The 21396-nt window shown below is 42.0% G+C and overlaps 21 non-coding genes across 21 annotated transcripts; all 21 read left to right on the plus strand.

Annotated features, from left to right (window-relative positions):
* Positions 1-1141: 1141 nt before the first annotated feature.
* TRNAR-CCU (transfer RNA arginine (anticodon CCU)) lies at positions 1142-1214 on the plus strand. The gene has a single exon. It is a non-coding gene; the product is annotated as a tRNA-Arg (tRNA).
* Positions 1215-2390: 1176 nt separating this feature from the next.
* On the plus strand, positions 2391-2463 carry TRNAR-CCU (transfer RNA arginine (anticodon CCU)). Its single transcript has one exon. It is a non-coding gene; the product is annotated as a tRNA-Arg (tRNA).
* Positions 2464-3639: 1176 nt separating this feature from the next.
* TRNAR-CCU (transfer RNA arginine (anticodon CCU)) lies at positions 3640-3712 on the plus strand. Its single transcript has one exon. It is a non-coding gene; the product is annotated as a tRNA-Arg (tRNA).
* A 1573-nt stretch (positions 3713-5285) lies between these two features.
* Positions 5286-5378, plus strand: TRNAI-UAU (transfer RNA isoleucine (anticodon UAU)). The gene is given in 2 exon segments: positions 5286-5323; positions 5343-5378. It is a non-coding gene; the product is annotated as a tRNA-Ile (tRNA).
* Positions 5379-5632: 254 nt separating this feature from the next.
* On the plus strand, positions 5633-5705 carry TRNAR-CCU (transfer RNA arginine (anticodon CCU)). The gene has a single exon. It is a non-coding gene; the product is annotated as a tRNA-Arg (tRNA).
* A 1323-nt stretch (positions 5706-7028) lies between these two features.
* TRNAI-UAU (transfer RNA isoleucine (anticodon UAU)) lies at positions 7029-7121 on the plus strand. Its single transcript is given in 2 exon segments — positions 7029-7066; positions 7086-7121. It is a non-coding gene; the product is annotated as a tRNA-Ile (tRNA).
* A 254-nt stretch (positions 7122-7375) lies between these two features.
* Positions 7376-7448, plus strand: TRNAR-CCU (transfer RNA arginine (anticodon CCU)). The gene has a single exon. It is a non-coding gene; the product is annotated as a tRNA-Arg (tRNA).
* A 1085-nt stretch (positions 7449-8533) lies between these two features.
* TRNAI-UAU (transfer RNA isoleucine (anticodon UAU)) lies at positions 8534-8626 on the plus strand. The gene is given in 2 exon segments: positions 8534-8571; positions 8591-8626. It is a non-coding gene; the product is annotated as a tRNA-Ile (tRNA).
* Positions 8627-8880: 254 nt separating this feature from the next.
* Positions 8881-8953, plus strand: TRNAR-CCU (transfer RNA arginine (anticodon CCU)). The gene has a single exon. It is a non-coding gene; the product is annotated as a tRNA-Arg (tRNA).
* A 1588-nt stretch (positions 8954-10541) lies between these two features.
* Positions 10542-10634, plus strand: TRNAI-UAU (transfer RNA isoleucine (anticodon UAU)). Its single transcript is given in 2 exon segments — positions 10542-10579; positions 10599-10634. It is a non-coding gene; the product is annotated as a tRNA-Ile (tRNA).
* Positions 10635-10888: 254 nt separating this feature from the next.
* On the plus strand, positions 10889-10961 carry TRNAR-CCU (transfer RNA arginine (anticodon CCU)). The gene has a single exon. It is a non-coding gene; the product is annotated as a tRNA-Arg (tRNA).
* A 1418-nt stretch (positions 10962-12379) lies between these two features.
* Positions 12380-12452, plus strand: TRNAR-CCU (transfer RNA arginine (anticodon CCU)). The gene has a single exon. It is a non-coding gene; the product is annotated as a tRNA-Arg (tRNA).
* Positions 12453-13775: 1323 nt separating this feature from the next.
* TRNAI-UAU (transfer RNA isoleucine (anticodon UAU)) lies at positions 13776-13868 on the plus strand. Its single transcript is given in 2 exon segments — positions 13776-13813; positions 13833-13868. It is a non-coding gene; the product is annotated as a tRNA-Ile (tRNA).
* Positions 13869-14122: 254 nt separating this feature from the next.
* On the plus strand, positions 14123-14195 carry TRNAR-CCU (transfer RNA arginine (anticodon CCU)). Its single transcript has one exon. It is a non-coding gene; the product is annotated as a tRNA-Arg (tRNA).
* Positions 14196-15034: 839 nt separating this feature from the next.
* TRNAI-UAU (transfer RNA isoleucine (anticodon UAU)) lies at positions 15035-15127 on the plus strand. Its single transcript is given in 2 exon segments — positions 15035-15072; positions 15092-15127. It is a non-coding gene; the product is annotated as a tRNA-Ile (tRNA).
* A 1650-nt stretch (positions 15128-16777) lies between these two features.
* TRNAI-UAU (transfer RNA isoleucine (anticodon UAU)) lies at positions 16778-16870 on the plus strand. Its single transcript is given in 2 exon segments — positions 16778-16815; positions 16835-16870. It is a non-coding gene; the product is annotated as a tRNA-Ile (tRNA).
* Positions 16871-17124: 254 nt separating this feature from the next.
* TRNAR-CCU (transfer RNA arginine (anticodon CCU)) lies at positions 17125-17197 on the plus strand. Its single transcript has one exon. It is a non-coding gene; the product is annotated as a tRNA-Arg (tRNA).
* A 1085-nt stretch (positions 17198-18282) lies between these two features.
* On the plus strand, positions 18283-18375 carry TRNAI-UAU (transfer RNA isoleucine (anticodon UAU)). The gene is given in 2 exon segments: positions 18283-18320; positions 18340-18375. It is a non-coding gene; the product is annotated as a tRNA-Ile (tRNA).
* A 254-nt stretch (positions 18376-18629) lies between these two features.
* Positions 18630-18702, plus strand: TRNAR-CCU (transfer RNA arginine (anticodon CCU)). The gene has a single exon. It is a non-coding gene; the product is annotated as a tRNA-Arg (tRNA).
* Positions 18703-20120: 1418 nt separating this feature from the next.
* TRNAR-CCU (transfer RNA arginine (anticodon CCU)) lies at positions 20121-20193 on the plus strand. The gene has a single exon. It is a non-coding gene; the product is annotated as a tRNA-Arg (tRNA).
* A 1071-nt stretch (positions 20194-21264) lies between these two features.
* Positions 21265-21357, plus strand: TRNAI-UAU (transfer RNA isoleucine (anticodon UAU)). The gene is given in 2 exon segments: positions 21265-21302; positions 21322-21357. It is a non-coding gene; the product is annotated as a tRNA-Ile (tRNA).
* The last annotated feature ends 39 nt before the right edge of the window (positions 21358-21396 follow it).

Raw genomic sequence — 21396 nt, forward strand, 5'->3', positions numbered from 1 at the left:
AGTTTTAGTTCAAGATAAAATGTGATTGATTGGCTTCTCTAATGATTCTCTTCCTTGTGAATTCAATCTTGCAAAATCTGGTACCATGCTTATCATGGAAACAATCCATCTGTAGCCATTCAATACCTTCTGGCTGCTGTTGGAATGAGACAACAAAGGAAAGCCTCGCTCTTGACGAAAGCAAGCAAGCACACGATTAAGATTGTTTTCCGCATCTAAAGGTAAACTGCAAAAGACCATCCTTGATAACTCAATCACAATAGAAATTTTACTTTTTAAAAAAACATATCATCATGTTTCCCCACAGGTGGCTAGCCCCAGTGGACTCCTAAGCCAGGGATAGTGGGTTCCAGTCCCATCTGGGGTGCTTGCTTTTCTTCCCTCTTTAAGGTCACCAAGGGTGTGTTTTAGTTCTGTTAAATGTGTTCCACTGTCTTCTCTAATAATTCATGTCCAAGTTGCTTGTAAAGTCGATCTCGCAAAAGCCAGATCTGATACTGATCATAGAAAGCACGCTTTTTAAAAAAAACATATCATCATGTTTCCCCACAGGTGGCTAGCCTCAGTGGACTCCTAAGCCAGGGATAGTGGGTTCCAGTCCCATCTGGGGTGCTTGCTTTTCTTCCCTCTTTAAGGTAACAAAGGGTGTGTTTTAGTTTCATTAAATGTGTTCCACTGTCTTCTCTAATAATTCATGTCCAAGTTGCTTGTAAAGTCGATCTCGCAAAAGCCAGATCTGATACTGATCATAGAAAGCACCCTTGTAAAGCAGGCTTGTAAAGCACATGCAAAGCTCCAGTGGCGCAATCGGTCTGCGCGCACGGTACTTATAAAACAGTAACTGTTGAGCAATGCCGAGGTTGTGAGTTCGAGCCTCACCTGGAGAATTCTTTTCTAACCTTTATTGTTATATAAAAACTGCAGTAGGGCAGCAAAGTCTTTTACCCGTTTTCCATGTATTGCAAGCAAATTATCAAAACGACACAACAAAAGAAGTTCTCGCTCTCGTCCTAAGAAAGCAGGTACGTTATTAAGATTGTTTTCCCCATTGGAAAACAAACGGTAAAAGACCAGCCTTGATAACTTTTTAACATGAGAATATTTGATTGTAAACTAACTATCATCATACTGCAAACATCCAGCCCCAGTGGCCTAATGGATAAGGCACTGGCCTCCTAAGCCAGGGATTGTGGGTTTGAGTCCCATCTGGGGTGTATGCTTTCCTTCTCTATACCAGGTATCCATCAATGAGTTTTAGTTCAAGATAAAATGTGATTGATTGGCTTCTCTAATGATTCTCTTCCTTGTGAATTCAATCTTGCAAAATCTGGTACCATGCTTATCATGGAAACAATCCATCTGTAGCCATTCAATGCCTTCTGGCTGCTGTTGGAATGAGACAACAAAGGAAAGCCTCGCTCTTGACGAAAGCAAGCAAGCACACGATTAAGATTGTTTTCCGCATCTAAAGGTAAACAGCAAAAGACCATCCTTGATTACTCAATCACAATAGAAATTTTGCTTTTTAAAAAAACAAATCATCACGTTTCCCCACAGGTGGCTAGCCCCAGTGGACTCCTAAGCCAGGGATAGTGGGTTCCAGTCCCATCTGGGGTGCTTGCTTTTCTTCCCTCTTTAAGGTCACCTTGGGTTTGTTTTAGTTCTGTTAAATGTGTTCCACTGTCTTCTCTAATAATTCATGTCCAAGTTGCTTGTAAAGTCGATCTCGCAAAAACCAGATCTGATACTGATCATAGAAAGCACGCTTTTTAAAATAACATATCATCACGTTTCCCCACAGGTGGCTAGCCCCAGTGGGCTCCTAAGCCAGGGATAGTGGGTTCCAGTCCCATCTGGGGTGCTTGCTTTTCTTCCCTCTTTAAGGTAACAAAGGGTGTGTTTTAGTTTCATTAAATGTGTTCCACTGTCTTCTCTAATAATTCATGTCCAAGTTGCTTGTAAAGTCGATCTCGCAAAAGCCAGATCTGATACTGATCATAGAAAGCACTCTTGTAAAGCAGGCTTGTGTAGCACATGCAAAGCTCCAGTGGCGCAATCGGTCAGCGCACGCAGTACTTATAAAGCAGTAACTGTTGAGCAATGCCGAGGTTGTGAGTTCGAGCCTCACCTGGAGAATTCCTTTCTAAACTTTATTGTTATATAAAAACTGCAGTAGGGCAGCAAAGTCTTTTTCCCGTTTTCCATGTATTGCAAGCAAATTATCAAAACGACACAACAAAAGAAGTTCTCGCTCTCGTCCTAAGAAAGCAGGCACGTTATTAGGATTGTTTTCCCGATTGGAAAACAAACGGTAAAAGACCAGCCTTGATAACTTTTTAACATGAGAATATTTGATTGTAAACTAACTATCAACATACTGCAAACATCCAGCCCCAGTGGCCTAATGGATAAGGCACTGGCCTCCTAAGCCAGGGATTGTGGGTTCGAGTACCATCTGGGGTGTATGCTTTCCTTCTCTATACCAGGTATCCATCAATGAGTTTTAGTTCAAGATAAAATGTGATTGATTGGCTTCTCTAATGATTCTCTTCCTTGTGAATTCAATCTTGCAAAATCTGGTACCATGCTTATCATGGAAACAATCCATCTGTAGCCATTCAATGCCTTCTGGCTGCTGTTGGAATGAGACAACAAAGGAAAGCCTCGCTCTTGACGAAAGCAAGCAAGCACACGATTAAGATTGTTTTCCGCATCTAAAGGTAAACAGCAAAAGACCATCCTTGATTACTCAATCACAATAGAAATTTTGCTTTTTAAAAAAACAAATCATCACGTTTCCCCACAGGTGGCTAGCCCCAGTGGACTCCTAAGCCAGGGATAGTGGGTTCCAGTCCCATCTGGGGTGCTTGCTTTTCTTCCCTCTTTAAGGTCACCTTGGGTTTGTTTTAGTTCTGTTAAATGTGTTCCACTGTCTTCTCTAATAATTCATGTCCAAGTTGCTTGTAAAGTCGATCTCGCAAAAACCAGATCTGATACTGATCATAGAAAGCACGCTTTTTAAAATAACATATCATCACGTTTCCCCACAGGTGGCTAGCCCCAGTGGGCTCCTAAGCCAGGGATAGTGGGTTCCAGTCCCATCTGGGGTGCTTGCTTTTCTTCCCTCTTTAAGGTAACAAAGGGTGTGTTTTAGTTTCATTAAATGTGTTCCACTGTCTTCTCTAATAATTCATGTCCAAGTTGCTTGTAAAGTCGATCTCGCAAAAGCCAGATCTGATACTGATCATAGAAAGCACTCTTGTAAAGCAGGCTTGTGTAGCACATGCAAAGCTCCAGTGGCGCAATCGGTCAGCGCACGCGGTTCTTATAAAGCAGTAACTGTTGAGCAATGCCGAGGTTGTGAGTTCGAGCCTCACCTGGAGAATTCTTTTCTAAACTTTATTGTTATATAAAAACTGCAGTAGGGCAGCAAAGTCTTTTACCCGTTTTCCATGTATTGCAAGCAAATTATCAAAACGACACAACAAAAGAAGTTCTCGCTCTCGTCCTAAGAAAGCAGGCACGTTATTAAGATTGTTTTCCCCATTGGAAAACAAACGGTAAAAGACCAGCCTTGATAACTTTTTAACATGAGAATATTTGATTGTAAACTAACTATCATCATACTGCAAACATCCAGCCCCAGTGGCCTAATGGGTAAGGCACTGGCCTCCTAAGCCAGGGATTGTGGGTTTGAGTCCCATCTGGGGTGTATGCTTTCCTTCTCTATACCAGGTATCCATCAATGAGTTTTAGTTCAAGATAAAATGTGATTGATTGGCTTCTCTAATGATTCTCTTCCTTGTGAATTCAATCTTGCAAAATCTGGTACCATGCTTATCATGGAAACAATCCATCTGTAGCCATTCAATGCCTTCTGGCTGCTGTTGGAATGAGACAACAAAGGAAAGCCTCGCTCTTGACGAAAGCAAGCAAGCACACGATTAAGATTGTTTTCCGCATCTAAAGGTAAACAGCAAAAGACCATCCTTGATTACTCAATCACAATAGAAAATTTGCTTTTTAAAAAAACATATCATCATGTTTCCCCACAGGTGGCTAGCCCCAGTGGACTCCTAAGCCACGGTTAGTGGCTTCCAGTCCCATCTGGGGTGCTTGCTTTTCTTCCCTCTTTAAGGTAACCAAGGGTGTGTTTTAGTTCTGTTAAATGTGTTCCACTGTCTTCTCTAATAATTCATGTCCAAGTTGCTTGTAAAGTCGATCTCGCAAAAGCCAGATCTGACACTGATCATAGAAAGCACGCTTTTTAAAAAAACATATCATCACGTTTCCCCACCGGTGGCTATCCCCAGTGAACTCCTAAGCCAGGGATAGTGGGTTCCAGTCCCATCTGGGGTGCTTGCTTTTCTTCCCTCTTTAAGGTAACCAAGGGTGTGTTTTAGTTTTGTTAAATGTGTTCCATTGTCTTCTCTAATAATTCATGTCCAAGTTGCTTGTAAAGTCGATCTCGCAAAAACCAGATCTGATACTGATCATAGAAAGCACGCTTTTTAAAAAAACATATCATTACGGTTCCCCACAGGTGGCTAGCCTCAGTGGACTCCTAAGCCAGGGATAGTGGGTTCCAGTCCCATCTGGGGTGCTTGCTTTTCTTCCCTCTTTAAGGTAACAAAGGGTGTGTTTTAGTTTCGTTAAATGTGTTCCACTGTCTTCTCTAATAATTCATGTCCAAGTTGCTTGTAAAGTCGATCTCGCAAAAGCCAGATCTGATACTGATCACAGAAAGCATGCTTTTAAAAAAAAAACATATCATCACGTTTCCTCACAGGTGGCTAGCCCCAGTGGACTCCTAAGCCAGAGATAGTGGGTTCCAGTCCCATCTGGGATGCTTGCTTTTCTTCCCTCTTTAAGGTAACCAAGGGTGTGTTTTAGTTTCGTTAAATGTGTTCCACTGTCTTCTCTAATAATTCATGTCCAAGTTGCTTGTAAAGTCGATCTCGCAAAAACCAGATCTGATACTGATCATAGAAAGCACGCTTTTTAAAATAACATATCATCACGTTTCCCCACAGGTGGCTAGCCCCAGTGGACTCCTAAGCCAGGATAGTGGGTTCCAGTCCCATCTGGGGTGCTTGCTTTTCTTCCCTCTTTAAGGTAACAAAGGGTGTGTTTTAGTTTCATTAAATGTGTTCCACTGTCTTCTCTAATAATTCATGTCCAAGTTGCTTGTAAAGTCGACCTCGCAAAAGCCAGATCTGATACTGATCATAGAAAGCACCCTTGTAAAGCAGGCTTGTAAAGCAGGCTTGTGAAGCACATGCAAAGCTCCAGTGGCGCAATCGGTCAGCGCGCGGTACTTATAAAGCAGTAACTGTTGAGCAATGCCGAGGTTGTGAGTTCGAGCCTCACCCGGAGCATTCTTTTCTAACCTTTATTGTTATATAAAAACTGCATTAGGGCAGCAAAGTCTTTTACCCGTTTTCCATGTATTGCAAGCAAATTATCAAAACGACACAACAAAAGAAGTTCTCGCTCTCGTCCTAAGAAAGCAGGCACGTTATTAAGATTGTTTTCCCGATTGGAAAACAAACGATAAAAGACCAGCCTTGATAACTTTTTCACATGAGAATATTTGATTGTAAACTAACTATCATCATACTGCAAACATCCAGCCCCAGTGGCCTAATGGATAAGGCACTGGCCTCCTAAGCCAGGGATTGTGGGTTCGAGTCTCATCTGGGGTGTATGCTTTCCTTCTCTATAACAGGTATCCATCAATGAGTTTTAGTTCAAGATAAAATGTGATTGTTTGACTTCTCTAATGATTCTCTTCCTTGTGAAGTCAATCTTGCAAAATCTGGTACCATGCTTATCATGGAAACAATCCATCTGTAGCCATTCAATGCCTTCTGGCTGCTGTTGGAATGGGACAACAAAGGAAAGCCTCGCTCTTGACTAAAGCAAGAAAGCAAGCACACGATTCAGATTGTTTTCCGCATCTAAAGGTAAACAGCAAAAGACCATCCTTGATTACTCAATCACAATAGAAATTTTGCTTTTTAAAAAAAAACATATCATCATGTTTCCCCACAGGTGGCTAGCCCCAGTGGACTCCTAAGCCAGGGATAGTGGGTTCCAGTCCCATCTGGGGTGCTTGCTTTTCTTCCCTCTTTAAGGTAACCAAGGGTGTGTTTTAGTACTGTTAAATGTGTTCCACTGTCTTCTCTAATAATTCATGTCCAAGTTGGTTGTAAAGTCGATCTCGCAAAAGCCAGATCTGATACTGATCATAGAAAGCACGCTTTTTTAAAAAAACATATCATCACGTTTCCCCACAGTTGGCTAGCCCCAGTGGACTCCTAAGCCAGAGATAGTGGGTTCCAGTCCCATCTGGGGTGCTTGCTTTTCTTCCCTCTTTAAGGTCACCTTGGGTTTGTTTTAGTTCTGTTAAATGTGTTCCACTGTCTTCTCTAATAATTCATGTCCAAGTTGCTTGTAAAGTCGATCTCGCAAAAGCCAGATCTGATACTGATCACAGACAGCACGCTTTTAAAAAAAAACATATCATCACGTTTCCCCACAGGTGGCTAGCCCCAGTGGACTCCTAAGCCAGAGATAGTGGGTTCCAGTCCCATCTGGGATGCTTGCTTTTCTTCCCTCTTTAAGGTAACCAAGGGTGTGTTTTAGTTTCGTTAAATGTGTTCCACTGTCTTCTCTAATAATTCATGTCCAAGTTGCTTGTAAAGTCGATCTCGCAAAAACCAGATCTGATACTGATCATAGAAAGCACGATTTTTAAAATAACATATCATCACGTTTCCCCACAGGTGGCTAGCCCCAGTGGACTCCTAAGCCAGGGATAGTGGGTTCCAGTCCCATCTTGGGTGCTTGCTTTTCTTCCCTCTTTAAGGTAACAAAGGGTGTGTTTTAGTTTCATTAAATGTGTTCCACTGTCTTCTCTAATAATTCATGTCCAAGTTGCTTGTAAAGTCGATCTCGCAAAAGCCAGATCTGATACTGATCATAGAAAGCACCCTTGTAAAGCAGGCTTGTGAAGCACATGCAAAGCTCCAGTGGCGCAATCGGTCAGCGCGCGGTACTTATAAAGCAGTAACTGTTGAGCAATGCCGAGGTTGTGAGTTCGAGCCTCACCTGGAGCATTCTTTTCTAACCTTTATTGTTATATAAAAACTGCAGTAGGGCAGCAAAGTCTTTTACCCGTTTTCCATGTATTGCAAACAAATTATCAAAACGACACAACAAAAGAAGTTCTCGCTCTCGTCCTAAGAAAGCAGGCACGTTATTAAGATTGTTTTCCCGATTGGAAAACAAACGCTAAAAGACCAGCGTTGATAACTTTTTAACATGAGAATATTTGATTGTAAACTAACTATCATCATACTGCAAACATCCAGCCCCAGTGGCCTAATGGATAAGGCACTGGCCTCCTAAGCCAGGGATTGTGGGTTCGAGTCCCATCTGGGGTGTATGCTCTCCTTCTCTATACCAGGTATCCATCAAAGAGTTTTAGTTCAAGATAAAATGTGATTGATTGGCTTCTCTAATGATTCTCTTCCTTGTGAATTCAATCTTGCAAAATCTGGTACCATGCTTATCATGGAAACAATCCATCTGTAGCCATTCAATGCCTTCTGGCTGCTGTTGGAATGAGACAACAAAGGAAAGCCTCGCTCTTGACGAAAGCAAGCAAGCACACGATTAAGATTGTTTTCCGCATCTAAAGGTAAACAGCAAAAGACCATCCTTGATTACTCAATCACAATATAAATTTTGCTTTTTTAAAAAACATATCATCATGTTTCCCCACAGGTGGCTAGCCCCAGTGGACTCCTAAGCCAGGGATAGTGGGTTCCAGTCCCATCTGGGATGCTTGCTTTTCTTCCCTCTTTAAGGTAACCAAGGGTGTGTTTTAGTTCTGTTAAATGTGTTCCACTGTCTTCTCTAATAATTCATGTCCAAGTTGCTTGTAAAGTCGATCTCGCAAAAGCCAGATCTGATACTGATCACAGAAAGCATGCTTTTTAAAAAAAAACATATCATCACGTTTCCCCACAGGTGGCTAGCCCCAGTGGACTCCTAAGCCAGAGATAGTGGGTTCCAGTCCCATCTGGGATGCTTGCTTTTCTTCCCTCTTTAAGGTAACCAAGGGTGTGTTTTAGTTTCGTTAAATGTGTTCCACTGTCTTCTCTAATAATTCATGTCCAAGTTGCTTGTAAAGTCGATCTCGCAAAAACCAGATCTGATACTGATCATAGAAAGCACGCTTTTTAAAATAACATATCATCACGTTTCCCCACAGGTGGCTAGCCCCAGTGGACTCCTAAGCCAGGATAGTGGGTTCCAGTCCCATCTGGGGTGCTTGCTTTTCTTCCCTCTTTAAGGTAACAAAGGGTGTGTTTTAGTTTCATTAAATGTGTTCCACTGTCTTCTCTAATAATTCTTGTCCAAGTTGCTTGTAAAGTCGACCTCGCAAAAGCCAGATCTGATACTGATCATAGAAAGCACCCTTGTAAAGCAGGCTTGTAAAGCAGGCTTGTGAAGCACATGCAAAGCTCCAGTGGCGCAATCGGTCAGCGCGCGGTACTTATAAAGCAGTAACTGTTGAGCAATGCCGAGGTTGTGAGTTCGAGCCTCACCTGGAGCATTCTTTTCTAACCTTTATTGTTATATAAAAACTGCAGTAGGGCAGCAAAGTCTTTTACCCGTTTTCCATGTATTGCAAGCAAATTATCAAAACGACACAACAAAAGAAGTTCTCGCTCTCGTCCTAAGAAAGCAGGCACGTTATTAAGATTGTTTTCCCGATTGGAAAACAAACGATAAAAGACCAGCCTTGATAACTTTTTCACATGAGAATATTTGATTGTAAACTAACTATCATCATACTGCAAACATCCAGCCCCAGTGGCCTAATGGATAAGGCACTGGCCTCCTAAGCCAGGGATTGTGGGTTCGAGTCTCATCTGGGGTGTATGCTTTCCTTCTCTATAACAAGTATCCATCAATGAGTTTTAGTTCAAGATAAAATGTGATTGATTGACTTCTCTAATGATTCTCTTCCTTGTGAAGTCAATCTTGCAAAATCTGGTACCATGCTTATCATGGAAACAATCCATCTGTAGCCATTCAATGCCTTCTGGCTGCTGTTGGAATGGGACAACAAAGGAAAGCCTCGCTCTTGACGAAAGCAAGCAAGCACACGATTCAGATTGTTTTCCGCATCTAAAGGTAAACAGCAAAAGACCATCCTTGATTACTCAATCACAATAGAAATTTTGCTTTTTAAAAAAAACATATCATCATGTTTCCCCACAGGTGGCTAGCCCCAGTGGACTCCTAAGCCAGGGATAGTGGGTTCCAGTCCCATCTGGGGTGCTTGCTTTTCTTCCCTCTTTAAGGTAACCAAGGGTGTGTTTTAGTTCTGTTAAATGTGTTCCACTGTCTTCTCTAATAATTCATGTCCAAGTTGCTTGTAAAGTCGATCTCGCAAAAGCCAGATCTGATACTGATCATAGAAAGCACGCTTTTTTAAAAAAACATATCATCACGTTTCCCCACAGTTGGCTAGCCCCAGTGGACTCCTAAGCCAGAGATAGTGGGTTCCAGTCCCATCTGGGGTGCTTGCTTTTCTTCCCTCTTTAAGGTCACCTTGGGTTTGTTTTAGTTCTGTTAAATGTGTTCCACTGTCTTCTCTAATAATTCATGTCCAAGTTGCTTGTAAAGTCGATCTCGCAAAAGCCAGATCTGATACTGATCACAGACAGCACGCTTTTAAAAAAAAACATATCATCACGTTTCCCCACAGGTGGCTAGCCCCAGTGGACTCCTAAGCCAGAGATAGTGGGTTCCAGTCCCATCTGGGATGCTTGCTTTTCTTCCCTCTTTAAGGTAACCAAGGGTGTGTTTTAGTTTCGTTAAATGTGTTCCACTGTCTTCTCTAATAATTCATGTCCAAGTTGCTTGTAAAGTCGATCTCGCAAAAACCAGATCTGATACTGATCATAGAAAGCACGATTTTTAAAATAACATATCATCACGTTTCCCCACAGGTGGCTAGCCCCAGTGGACTCCTAAGCCAGGGATAGTGGGTTCCAGTCCCATCTGGGGTGCTTGCTTTTCTTCCCTCTTTAAGGTAAACAAGGGTGTGTTTTAGTTTCGTTAAATGTGTTCCACTGTCTTCTCTAATAATTCATGTCCAACTTGCTTGTAAAGTGGATCTCGCAAAAACCAGATCTGATACTTATCATAGAAAGCACGCTTTTTAAAAAAACATATCATCACGTTTCCCCACAGGTGGCTAGCCTCAGTGGACTCCTAAGCCAGGGATAGTGGGTTCCAGTCCCATCTGGGGTGCTTGCTTTTCTTCCCTCTTTAAGGTAACAAAGGGTGTGTTTTAGTTTCATTAAATGTGTTCCACTGTCTTCTCTATTAATTCATGTCCAAGTTGCTTGTAAAGTCGATCTCGCAAAAGCCAGATCTGATACTGATCATAGAAAGCACCCTTGTAAAGCAGGCTTGTAAAGCAGGCTTGTAAAGCAGGCTTGTGAAGCACATGCAAAGCTCCAGTGGCGCAATCGGTCAGCGCGCGGTACTTATAAAGCAGTAACTGTTGAGCAATGCCGAGGTTGTGAGTTCGAGCCTCACCTGGAGCATTCTTTTCTAACCTTTATTGTTATATAAAAACTGCAGTAGGGCAGCAAAGTCTTTTACCCGTTTTCCATGTATTGCAAGCAAATTATCAAAACGACACAACAAAAGAAGTTCTCGCTCTCGTCCTAAGAAAGCAGGCACATTATTAAGATTGTTTTCCCGATTGGAAAACAAACGGTAAAAGACCAGCCTTGATAACTTTTTAACATGAGAATATTTGATTGTAAACTAAATATCATCATACTGCAAACATCCAGCTCCAGTGGCCTAATGGATAAGGCACTGGCCTCCTAAGCCAGGGATTGTGGGTTCGAGTCCCATCTGGGGTGTATGCTTTCCTTCTCTATACCAGGTATCCATCAATGAGTTTTAGTTCAAGATAAAATGTGATTGATTGGCTTCTCTAATGATTCTCTTCCTTGTGAATTCAATCTTGCAAAATCTGGTACCATGCTTATCATGGAAACAATCCAACTGTAGCCATTCAATGCCTTCTGGCTGCTGTTGGAATGAGACAACAAAGGAAAGCCTCGCTCTTGACGAAAGCAAGCAAGCACACGATTAAGATTGTTTTCCGCATCTAAAGGTAAACAGCAAAAGACCATCCTTGATTACTCAATCACAATAGAAATTTTGCTTTTTAAAAAAACATATCATCACGTTTCCCCACCGGTGGCTATCCCCAGTGGACTCCTAAGCCAGGGATAGTGGGTTCCAGTCCCATCTGGGATGCTTGCTTTTCTTCCCTCTTTAAGGTAAACAAGGGTGTGTTTTAGTTTCGTTAAATGTGTTCCACTGTCTTCTCTAATAATTCATGTCCAAGTTGCTTGTAAAGTGGATCTCGCAAAAACCAGATCTGATACTTATCATAGAAAGCACGCTTTTTAAAAAAACATATCATCACGTTTCCCCACAGGTGGCTAGCCTCAGTGGACTCCTAAGCCAGGGATAGTGGGTTCCAGTCCCATCTGGGGTGCTTGCTTTTCTTCCCTCTTTAAGGTAACAAAGGGTGTGTTTTAGTTTCGTTAAATGTGTTCCACTGTCTTCTCTAATAATTCATGTCCAAGTTGCTTGTAAAGTCGATCTCGCAAAAACCAGATCTGATACTGATCATAGAAAGCACGCTTTTTAAAATAACATATCATCACGTTTCCCCACAGGTGGCTAGCCCCACTGGACTCCTAAGCCAGGGATAGTGGGTTCCAGTCCCATCTGGGGTGCTTGCTTTTCTTCCCTCTTTAAGGTAACAAAGGGTGTGTTTTAGTTTCATTAAATGTGTTCCACTGTCTTCTCTAATAATTCATGTCCAAGTTGCTTGTAAAGTCGATCTCGCAAAAGCCAGATCTGATACTGATCATAGAAAGCACCCTTGTACAGCAGGCTTGTAAAGCACATGCAAAGCTCCAGTGGTGCAATCGGTCAGCGCGCGGTACTTTTAAAGCAGTAACTGTTGAGCAATGCCGAGGTTGTGAGTTCGAGCCTCACCCGGAGCATTCTTTTCTAACCTTTATTGTTATATAAAAACTGCATTAGGGCAGCAAAGTCTTTTACCCATTTTCCATGTATTGCAAGCAAATTATCAAAACGACACAACAAAAGAAGTTCTCGCTCTCGTCCTAAGAAAGCAGGCACGTTATTAAGATTGTTTTCCCGATTGGAAAACAAACGGTAAAAGACCAGCCTTGATAACTTTTTAACATGAGAATATTTGATTGTAAACTAACTATCATCATACTGCAAACATCCAGCCCCAGTGGCCTAATGGATAAGGCACTGGCCTCCTAAGCCAGGGATTGTGGGTTCGAGTCTCATCTGGGGTGTATGCTTTCCTTCTCTATAACAGGTATCCATCAATGAGTTTTAGTTCAAGATAAAATGTGATTGATTGACTTCTCTAATGATTCTCTTCCTTGTGAAGTCAATCTTGCAAAATCTGGTACCATGCTTATCATGGAAACAATCCATCTGTAGCCATTCAATGCCTTCTGGCTGCTGTTGGAATGGGACAACAAAGGAAAGCCTCGCTCTTGACTAAAGCAAGAAAGCAAGCACACGATTCAGATTGTTTTCCGCATCTAAAGGTAAACAGCAAAAGACCATCCTTGATTACTCAATCACAATAGAAATTTTGCTTTTTAAAAAAAAACATATCATCATGTTTCCCCACAGGTGGCTAGCCCCAGTGGACTCCTAAGCCAGGGATAGTGGGTTCCAGTCCCATCTGGGGTGCTTGCTTTTCTTCCCTCTTTAAGGTAACCAAGGGTGTGTTTTAGTACTGTTAAATGTGTTCCACTGTCTTCTCTAATAATTCATGTCCAAGTTGGTTGTAAAGTCGATCTCGCAAAAGCCAGATCTGATACTGATCATAGAAAGCACGCTTTTTTAAAAAAACATATCATCACGTTTCCCCACAGTTGGCTAGCCCCAGTGGACTCCTAAGCCAGAGATAGTGGGTTCCAGTCCCATCTGGGGTGCTTGCTTTTCTTCCCTCTTTAAGGTCACCTTGGGTTTGTTTTAGTTCTGTTAAATGTGTTCCACTGTCTTCTCTAATAATTCATGTCCAAGTTGCTTGTAAAGTCGATCTCGCAAAAGCCAGATCTGATACTGATCACAGACAGCACGCTTTAAAAAAAAAACATATCATCACGTTTCCCCACAGGTGGCTAGCCCCAGTGGACTCCTAAGCCAGAGATAGTGGGTTCCAGTCCCATCTGGGATGCTTGCTTTTCTTCCCTCTTTAAGGTAACCAAGGGTGTGTTTTAGTTTCGTTAAATGTGTTCCACTGTCTTCTCTAATAATTCATGTCCAAGTTGCTTGTAAAGTCGATCTCGCAAAAACCAGATCTGATACTGATCATAGAAAGCACGATTTTTAAAATAACATATCATCACGTTTCCCCACAGGTGGCTAGCCCCAGTGGACTCCTAAGCCAGGGATAGTGGGTTCCAGTCCCATCTGGGGTGCTTGCTTTTCTTCCCTCTTTAAGGTAACAAAGGGTGTGTTTTAGTTTCATTAAATGTGTTCCACTGTCTTCTCTAATAATTCATGTCCAAGTTGCTTGTAAAGTCGATCTCGCAAAAGCCAGATCTGATACTGATCATAGAAAGCACCCTTGTAAAGCAGGCTTGTGAAGCACATGCAAAGCTCCAGTGGCGCAATCGGTCAGCGCGCGGTACTTATAAAGCAGTAACTGTTGAGCAATGCCGAGGTTGTGAGTTCGAGCCTCACCTGGAGCATTCTTTTCTAACCTTTATTGTTATATAAAAACTGCAGTAGGGCAGCAAAGTCTTTTACCCGTTTTCCATGTATTGCAAGCAAATTATCAAAACGACACAACAAAAGAAGTTCTCGCTCTCGTCCTAAGAAAGCAGGCACATTATTAAGATTGTTTTCCCGATTGGAAAACAAACGGTAAAAGACCAGCCTTGATAACTTTTTAACATGAGAATATTTGATTGTAAACTAAATATCATCATACTGCAAACATCCAGCTCCAGTGGCCTAATGGATAAGGCACTGGCCTCCTAAGCCAGGGATTGTGGGTTCGAGTCCCATCTGGGGTGTATGCTCTCCTTCTCTATACCAGGTATCCATCAATGAGTTTTAGTTCAAGATAAAATGTGATTGATTGGCTTCTCTAATGATTCTCTTCCTTGTGAATTCAATCTTGCAAAATCTGGTACCATGCTTATCATGGAAACAATCCATCTGTAGCCATTCAATGCCTTCTGGCTGCTGTTGGAATGAGACAACAAAGGAAAGCCTCGCTCCTGACGAAAGCAAGCAAGCACACGATTAAGATTGTTTTCCGCATCTAAAGGTAAACAGCAAAAGACCATCCTTGATTACTCAATCACAATATAAATTTTGCTTTTTAAAAAAACATATCATCATGTTTCCCCACAGGTGGCTAGCCCCAGTGGACTCCTAAGCCAGGGATAGTGGGTTCCAGTCCCATCTGGGATGCTTGCTTTTCTTCCCTCTTTAAGGTAACCAAGGGTGTGTTTTAGTTTCGTTAAATGTGTTCCACTGTCTTCTCTAATAATTCATGTCCAAGTTGCTTGTAAAGTCGATCTCGCAAAAACCAGATCTGATACTGATCATAGAAAGCACGCTTTTTAAAATAACATATCATCACGTTTCCCCACAGGTGGCTAGCCCCAGTGGACTCCTAAGCCAGGATAGTGGGTTCCAGTCCCATCTGGGGTGCTTGCTTTTCTTCCCTCTTTAAGGTAACAAAGGGTGTGTTTTAGTTTCATTAAATGTGTTCCACTGTCTTCTCTAATAATTCATGTCCAAGTTGCTTGTAAAGTCGACCTCGCAAAAGCCAGATCTGATACTGATCATAGAAAGCACCCTTGTAAAGCAGGCTTGTAAAGCAGGCTTGTGAAGCACATGCAAAGCTCCAGTGGCGCAATCGGTCAGCGCGCGGTACTTATAAAGCAGTAACTGTTGAGCAATGCCGAGGTTGTGAGTTCGAGCCTCACCCGGAGCATTCTTTTCTAACCTTTATTGTTATATAAAAACTGCATTAGGGCAGCAAAGTCTTTTACCCGTTTTCCATGTATTGCAAGCAAATTATCAAAACGACACAACAAAAGAAGTTCTCGCTCTCGTCCTAAGAAAGCAGGCACGTTATTAAGATTGTTTTCCCGATTGGAAAACAAACGGTAAAAGACCAGCCTTGATAACTTTTTAACATGAGAATATTTGATTGTAAACTAACTATCATCATACTGCAAACATCCAGCCCCAGTGGCCTAATGGATAAGGCACTGGCCTCTTAAGCCAGGGATTGTGGGTTCGAGTCTCATCTGGGGTGTATGCTTTCCTTCTCTATAACAGGTATCCATCAATGAGTTTTAGTTCAAGATAAAATGTGATTGTTTGACTTCTCTAATGATTCTCTTCCTTGTGAAGTCAATCTTGCAAAATCTGGTACCATGCTTATCATGGAAACAATCCATCTGTAGCCATTCAATGCCTTCTGGCTGCTGTTGGAATGGGACAACAAAGGAAAACCTCGCTCTTGACTAAAGCAAGAAAGCAAGCACACGATTCAGATTGTTTTCCGCATCTAAAGGTAAACAGCAAAAGACCATCCTTGATTACTCAATCACAATAGAAATTTTGCTTTTTAAAAAAAAACATATCATCATGTTTCCCCACAGGTGGCTAGCCCCAGTGGACTCCTAAGCCAGGGATAGTGGGTTCCAGTCCCATCTGGGGTGCTTGCTTTTCTTCCCTCTTTAAGGTAACCAAGGGTGTGTTTTAGTACTGTTAAATGTGTTCCACTGTCTTCTCTAATAATTCATGTCCAATTTGGTTGTAAAGTCGATCTCGCAAAAGCCAGATCTGATACTGATCATAGAAAGCACGCTTTTTTAAAAAAACATATCATCACGTTTCCCCACAGTTGGCTAGCCCCAGTGGACTCCTAAGCCAGAGATAGTGGGTTCCAGTCCCATCTGGGGTGCTTGCTTTTCTTCCCTCTTTAAGGTCACCTTGGGTTTGTTTTAGTTCTGTTAAATGTGTTCCACTGTCTTCTCTAATAATTCATGTCCAAGTTGCTTGTAAAGTCGATCTCGCAAAAGCCAGATCTGATACTGATCACAGACAGCACGCTTTTAAAAAAAAACATATCATCACGTTTCCCCACAGGTGGCTAGCCCCAGTGGACTCCTAAGCCAGAGATAGTGGGTTCCAGTCCCATCTGGGATGCTTGCTTTTCTTCCCTCTTTAAGGTAACCAAGGGTGTGTTTTAGTTTCGTTAAATGTGTTCCACTGTCTTCTCTAATAATTCATGTCCAAGTTGCTTGTAAAGTCGATCTCGCAAAAACCAGATCTGATACTGATCATAGAAAGCACGATTTTTAAAATAACATATCATCACGTTTCCCCACAGGTGGCTAGCCCCAGTGGACTCCTAAGCCAGGGATAGTGGGTTCCAGTCCCATCTGGGGTGCTTGCTTTTCTTCCCTCTTTAAGGTAACAAAGGGTGTGTTTTAGTTTCATTAAATGTGTTCCACTGTCTTCTCTAATAATTCATGTCCAAGTTGCTTGTAAAGTCGATCTCGCAAAAGCCAGATCTGATACTGATCATAGAAAGCACCCTTGTAAAGCAGGCTTGTGAAGCACATGCAAAGCTCCAGTGGCGCAATCGGTCAGCGCGCGGTACTTATAAAGCAGTAACTGTTGAGCAATGCCGAGGTTGTGAGTTCGAGCCTCACCTGGAGCATTCTTTTCTAACCTTTATTGTTATATAAAAACTGCAGTAGGGCAGCAAAGTCTTTTACCCGTTTTCCATGTATTGCAAACAAATTATCAAAACGACACAACAAAAGAAGTTCTCGCTCTCGTCCTAAGAAAGCAGGCACGTTATTAAGATTGTTTTCCCGATTGGAAAACAAACGCTAAAAGACCAGCGTTGATAACTTTTTAACATGAGAATATTTGATTGTAAACTAACTATCATCATACTGCAAACATCCAGCCCCAGTGGCCTAATGGATAAGGCACTGGCCTCCTAAGCCAGGGATTGTGGGTTCGAGTCCCATCTGGGGTGTATGCTCTCCTTCTCTATACCAGGTATCCATCAAAGAGTTTTAGTTCAAGATAAAATGTGATTGATTGGCTTCTCTAATGATTCTCTTCCTTGTGAATTCAATCTTGCAAAATCTGGTACCATGCTTATCATGGAAACAATCCATCTGTAGCCATTCAATGCCTTCTGGCTGCTGTTGGAATGAGACAACAAAGGAAAGCCTCGCTCTTGACGAAAGCAAGCAAGCACACGATTAAGATTGTTTTCCGCATCTAAAGGTAAACAGCAAAAGACCATCCTTGATTACTCAATCACAATATAAATTTTGCTTTTTTAAAAAACATATCATCATGTTTCCCCACAGGTGGCTAGCCCCAGTGGACTCCTAAGCCAGGGATAGTGGGTTCCAGTCCCATCTGGGATGCTTGCTTTTCTTCCCTCTTTAAGGTAACCAAGGGTGTGTTTTAGTTCTGTTAAATGTGTTCCACTGTCTTCTCTAATAATTCATGTCCAAGTTGCTTGTAAAGTCGATCTCGCAAAAGCCAGATCTGATACTGATCACAGAAAGCATGCTTTTAAAAAAAAAACATATCATCACGTTTCCTCACAGGTGGCTAGCCCCAGTGGACTCCTAAGCCAGAGATAGTGGGTTCCAGTCCCATCTGGGATGCTTGCTTTTCTTCCCTCTTTAAGGTAACCAAGGGTGTGTTTTAGTTTCGTTAAATGTGTTCCACTGTCTTCTCTAATAATTCATGTCCAAGTTGCTTGTAAAGTCGATCTCGCAAAAACCAGATCTGATACTGATCATAGAAAGCACGCTTTTTAAAATAACATATCATCACGTTTCCCCACAGGTGGCTAGCCCCAGTGGACTCCTAAGCCAGGATAGTGGGTTCCAGTCCCATCTGGGGTGCTTGCTTTTCTTCCCTCTTTAAGGTAACAAAGGGTGTGTTTTAGTTTCATTAAATGTGTTCCACTGTCTTCTCTAATAATTCATGTCCAAGTTGCTTGTAAAGTCGACCTCGCAAAAGCCAGATCTGATACTGATCATAGAAAGCACCCTTGTAAAGCAGGCTTGTAAAGCAGGCTTGTGAAGCACATGCAAAGCTCCAGTGGCGCAATCGGTCAGCGCGCGGTACTTATAAAGCAGTAACTGTTGAGCAATGCCGAGGTTGTGAGTTCGAGCCTCACCTGGAGCATTCTTTTCTAACCTTTATTGTTATATAAAAACTGCAGTAGGGCAGCAAAGTCTTTTACCCGTTTTCCATGTATTGCAAGCAAATTATCAAAACGACACAACAAAAGAAGTTCTCGCTCTCGTCCTAAGAAAGCAGGCACGTTATTAAGATTGTTTTCCCGATTGGAAAACAAACGGTAAAAGACCAGCCTTGATAACTTTTTAACATGAGAATATTTGATTGTAAACTAAATATCATCATACTGCAAACATCCAGCTCCAGTGGCCTAATGGATAAGGCACTGGCCTCCTAAGCCAGGGATTGTGGGTTCGAGTCCCATCTGGGGTGTATGCTTTCCTTCTCTATACCAGGTATCCATCAATGAGTTTTAGTTCAAGATAAAATGTGATTGATTGGCTTCTCTAATTGTTCTCTTCCTTGTGAATTCAATCTTGCAAAATCTGGTACCATGCTTATCATGGAAACAATCCAACTGTAGCCATTCAATGCCTTCTGGCTGCTGTTGGAATGAGACAACAAAGGAAAGCCTCGCTCTTGACGAAAGCAAGCAAGCACACGATTAAGATTGTTTTCCGCATCTAAAGGTAAACAGCAAAAGACCATCCTTGATTACTCAATCACAATAGAAATTTTGCTTTTTAAAAAAACATATCATCACGTTTCCCCACCGGTGGCTATCCCCAGTGGACTCCTAAGCCAGGGATAGTGGGTTCCAGTCCCATCTGGGATGCTTGCTTTTCTTCCCTCTTTAAGGTAAACAAGGGTGTGTTTTAGTTTCGTTAAATGTGTTCCACTGTCTTCTCTAATAATTCATGTCCAAGTTGCTTGTAAAGTGGATCTCGCAAAAACCAGATCTGATACTTATCATAGAAAGCACGCTTTTTAAAAAAACATATCATCACGTTTCCCCACAGGTGGCTAGCCTCAGTGGACTCCTAAGCCAGGGATAGTGGGTTCCAGTCCCATCTGGGGTGCTTGCTTTTCTTCCCTCTTTAAGGTAACAAAGGGTGTGTTTTAGTTTCGTTAAATGTGTTCCACTGTCTTCTCTAATAATTCATGTCCAAGTTGCTTGTAAAGTCGATCTCGCAAAAACCAGATCTGATACTGATCATAGAAAGCACGCTTTTTAAAATAACATATCATCACGTTTCCCCACAGGTGGCTAGCCCCACTGGACTCCTAAGCCAGGGATAGTGGGTTCCAGTCCCATCTGGGGTGCTTGCTTTTCTTCCCTCTTTAAGGTAACAAAGGGTGTGTTTTAGTTTCATTAAATGTGTTCCACTGTCTTCTCTAATAATTCATGTCCAAGTTGCTTGTAAAGTCGATCTCGCAAAAGCCAGATCTGATACTGATCATAGAAAGCACCCTTGTACAGCAGGCTTGTAAAGCACATGCAAAGCTCCAGTGGTGCAATCGGTCAGCGCGCGGTACTTTTAAAGCAGTAACTGTTGAGCAATGCCGAGGTTGTGAGTTCGAGCCTCACCCGGAGCATTCTTTTCTAACCTTTATTGTTATATAAAAACTGCATTAGGGCAGCAAAGTCTTTTACCCATTTTCCATGTATTGCAAGCAAATTATCAAAACGACACAACAAAAGAAGTTCTCGCTCTCGTCCTAAGAAAGCAGGCACGTTATTAAGATTGTTTTCCCGATTGGAAAACAAACGCTAAAAGATCAGCGTTGATAACTTTTTAACATGAGAATATTTGATTGTAAACTAATTATCATCATACTGCAAACATCCAGCTCCAGTGGCCTAATGGTTAAGGCACTGGCCTCCTAAGCCAGGGATTGTGGGTTCGAGTCCCATCTGGGGTGTATGCTCTCCTTCTCTATACCAGGTATCCATCAATGAGTTTTAGTTCAAGATAAAATGTGATTGATTGGCTTCTCTAATGATTCTCTTCCTTGTGAATTCAATCTTGCAAAATCTGGTACCATGCTTATCATGGAAACAATCCATCTGTAGCCATTCAATGCCTTCTGGCTGCTGTTGGAATGAGACAACAAAGGAAAGCCTCGCTCTTGACGAAAGCAAGCAAGCACACGATTAAGATTGTTTTCCGCATCTAAAGGTAAACAGCAAAAGACCATCCTTGATTACTCAATCACAATATAAATTTTGCTTTTTTAAAAAACATATCATCATGTTTCCCCACAGGTGGCTAGCCCCAGTGGACTCCTAAGCCAGGGATAGTGGGTTCCAGTCCCATCTGGGATGCTTGCTTTTCTTCCCTCTTTAAGGTAACCAAGGGTGTGTTTTAGTTCTGTTAAATGTGTTCCACTGTCTTCTCTAATAATTCATGTCCAAGTTGCTTGTAAAGTCGATCTCGCAAAAGCCAGATCTGATACTGATCACAGAAAGCATGCTTTTTAAAAAAAACATATCATCACGTTTCCCCACAGGTGGCTAGCCCCAGTGGACTCCTAAGCCAGAGATAGTGGGTTCCAGTCCCATCTGGGATGCTTGCTTTTCTTCCCTCTTTAAGGTAACCAAGGGTGTGTTTTAGTTTCGTTAAATGTGTTCCACTGTCTTCTCTAATAATTCATGTCCAAGTTGCTTGTAAAGTCGATCTCGCAAAAACCAGATCTGATACTGATCATAGAAAGCACGCTTTTTAAAATAACATATCATCACGTTTCCCCACAGGTGGCTAGCCCCAGTGGACTCCTAAGCCAGGGTAGTGGGTTCCAGTCCCATCTGGGGTGCTTGCTTTTCTTCTCTCTTTAAGGTAACAAAGGGTGTGTTTTAGTTTCATTAAATGTGTTCCACTGTCTTCTCTAATAATTCATGTCCAAGTTGCTTGTAAAGTCGATCTCGCAAAAGCCAGATCTGATACTGATCATAGAAAGCACCCTTGTAAAGCAGGCTTGTGAAGCACATGCAAAGCTCCAGTGGCGCAATCGGTCAGCGCGCGGTACTTATAAAGCAGTAACTGTTGAGCAATGCCGAGGTTGTGAGTTCGAGCCTCACCTGGAGCATTCTTTTCTAACCTTTATTGTTATATAAAAACTGCAGTA

The sequence above is a fragment of the Hyla sarda genome, chromosome 4 (genome assembly GCF_029499605.1).
Source record: "Hyla sarda isolate aHylSar1 chromosome 4, aHylSar1.hap1, whole genome shotgun sequence".
Taxonomy (NCBI): domain Eukaryota; kingdom Metazoa; phylum Chordata; class Amphibia; order Anura; family Hylidae; genus Hyla; species Hyla sarda.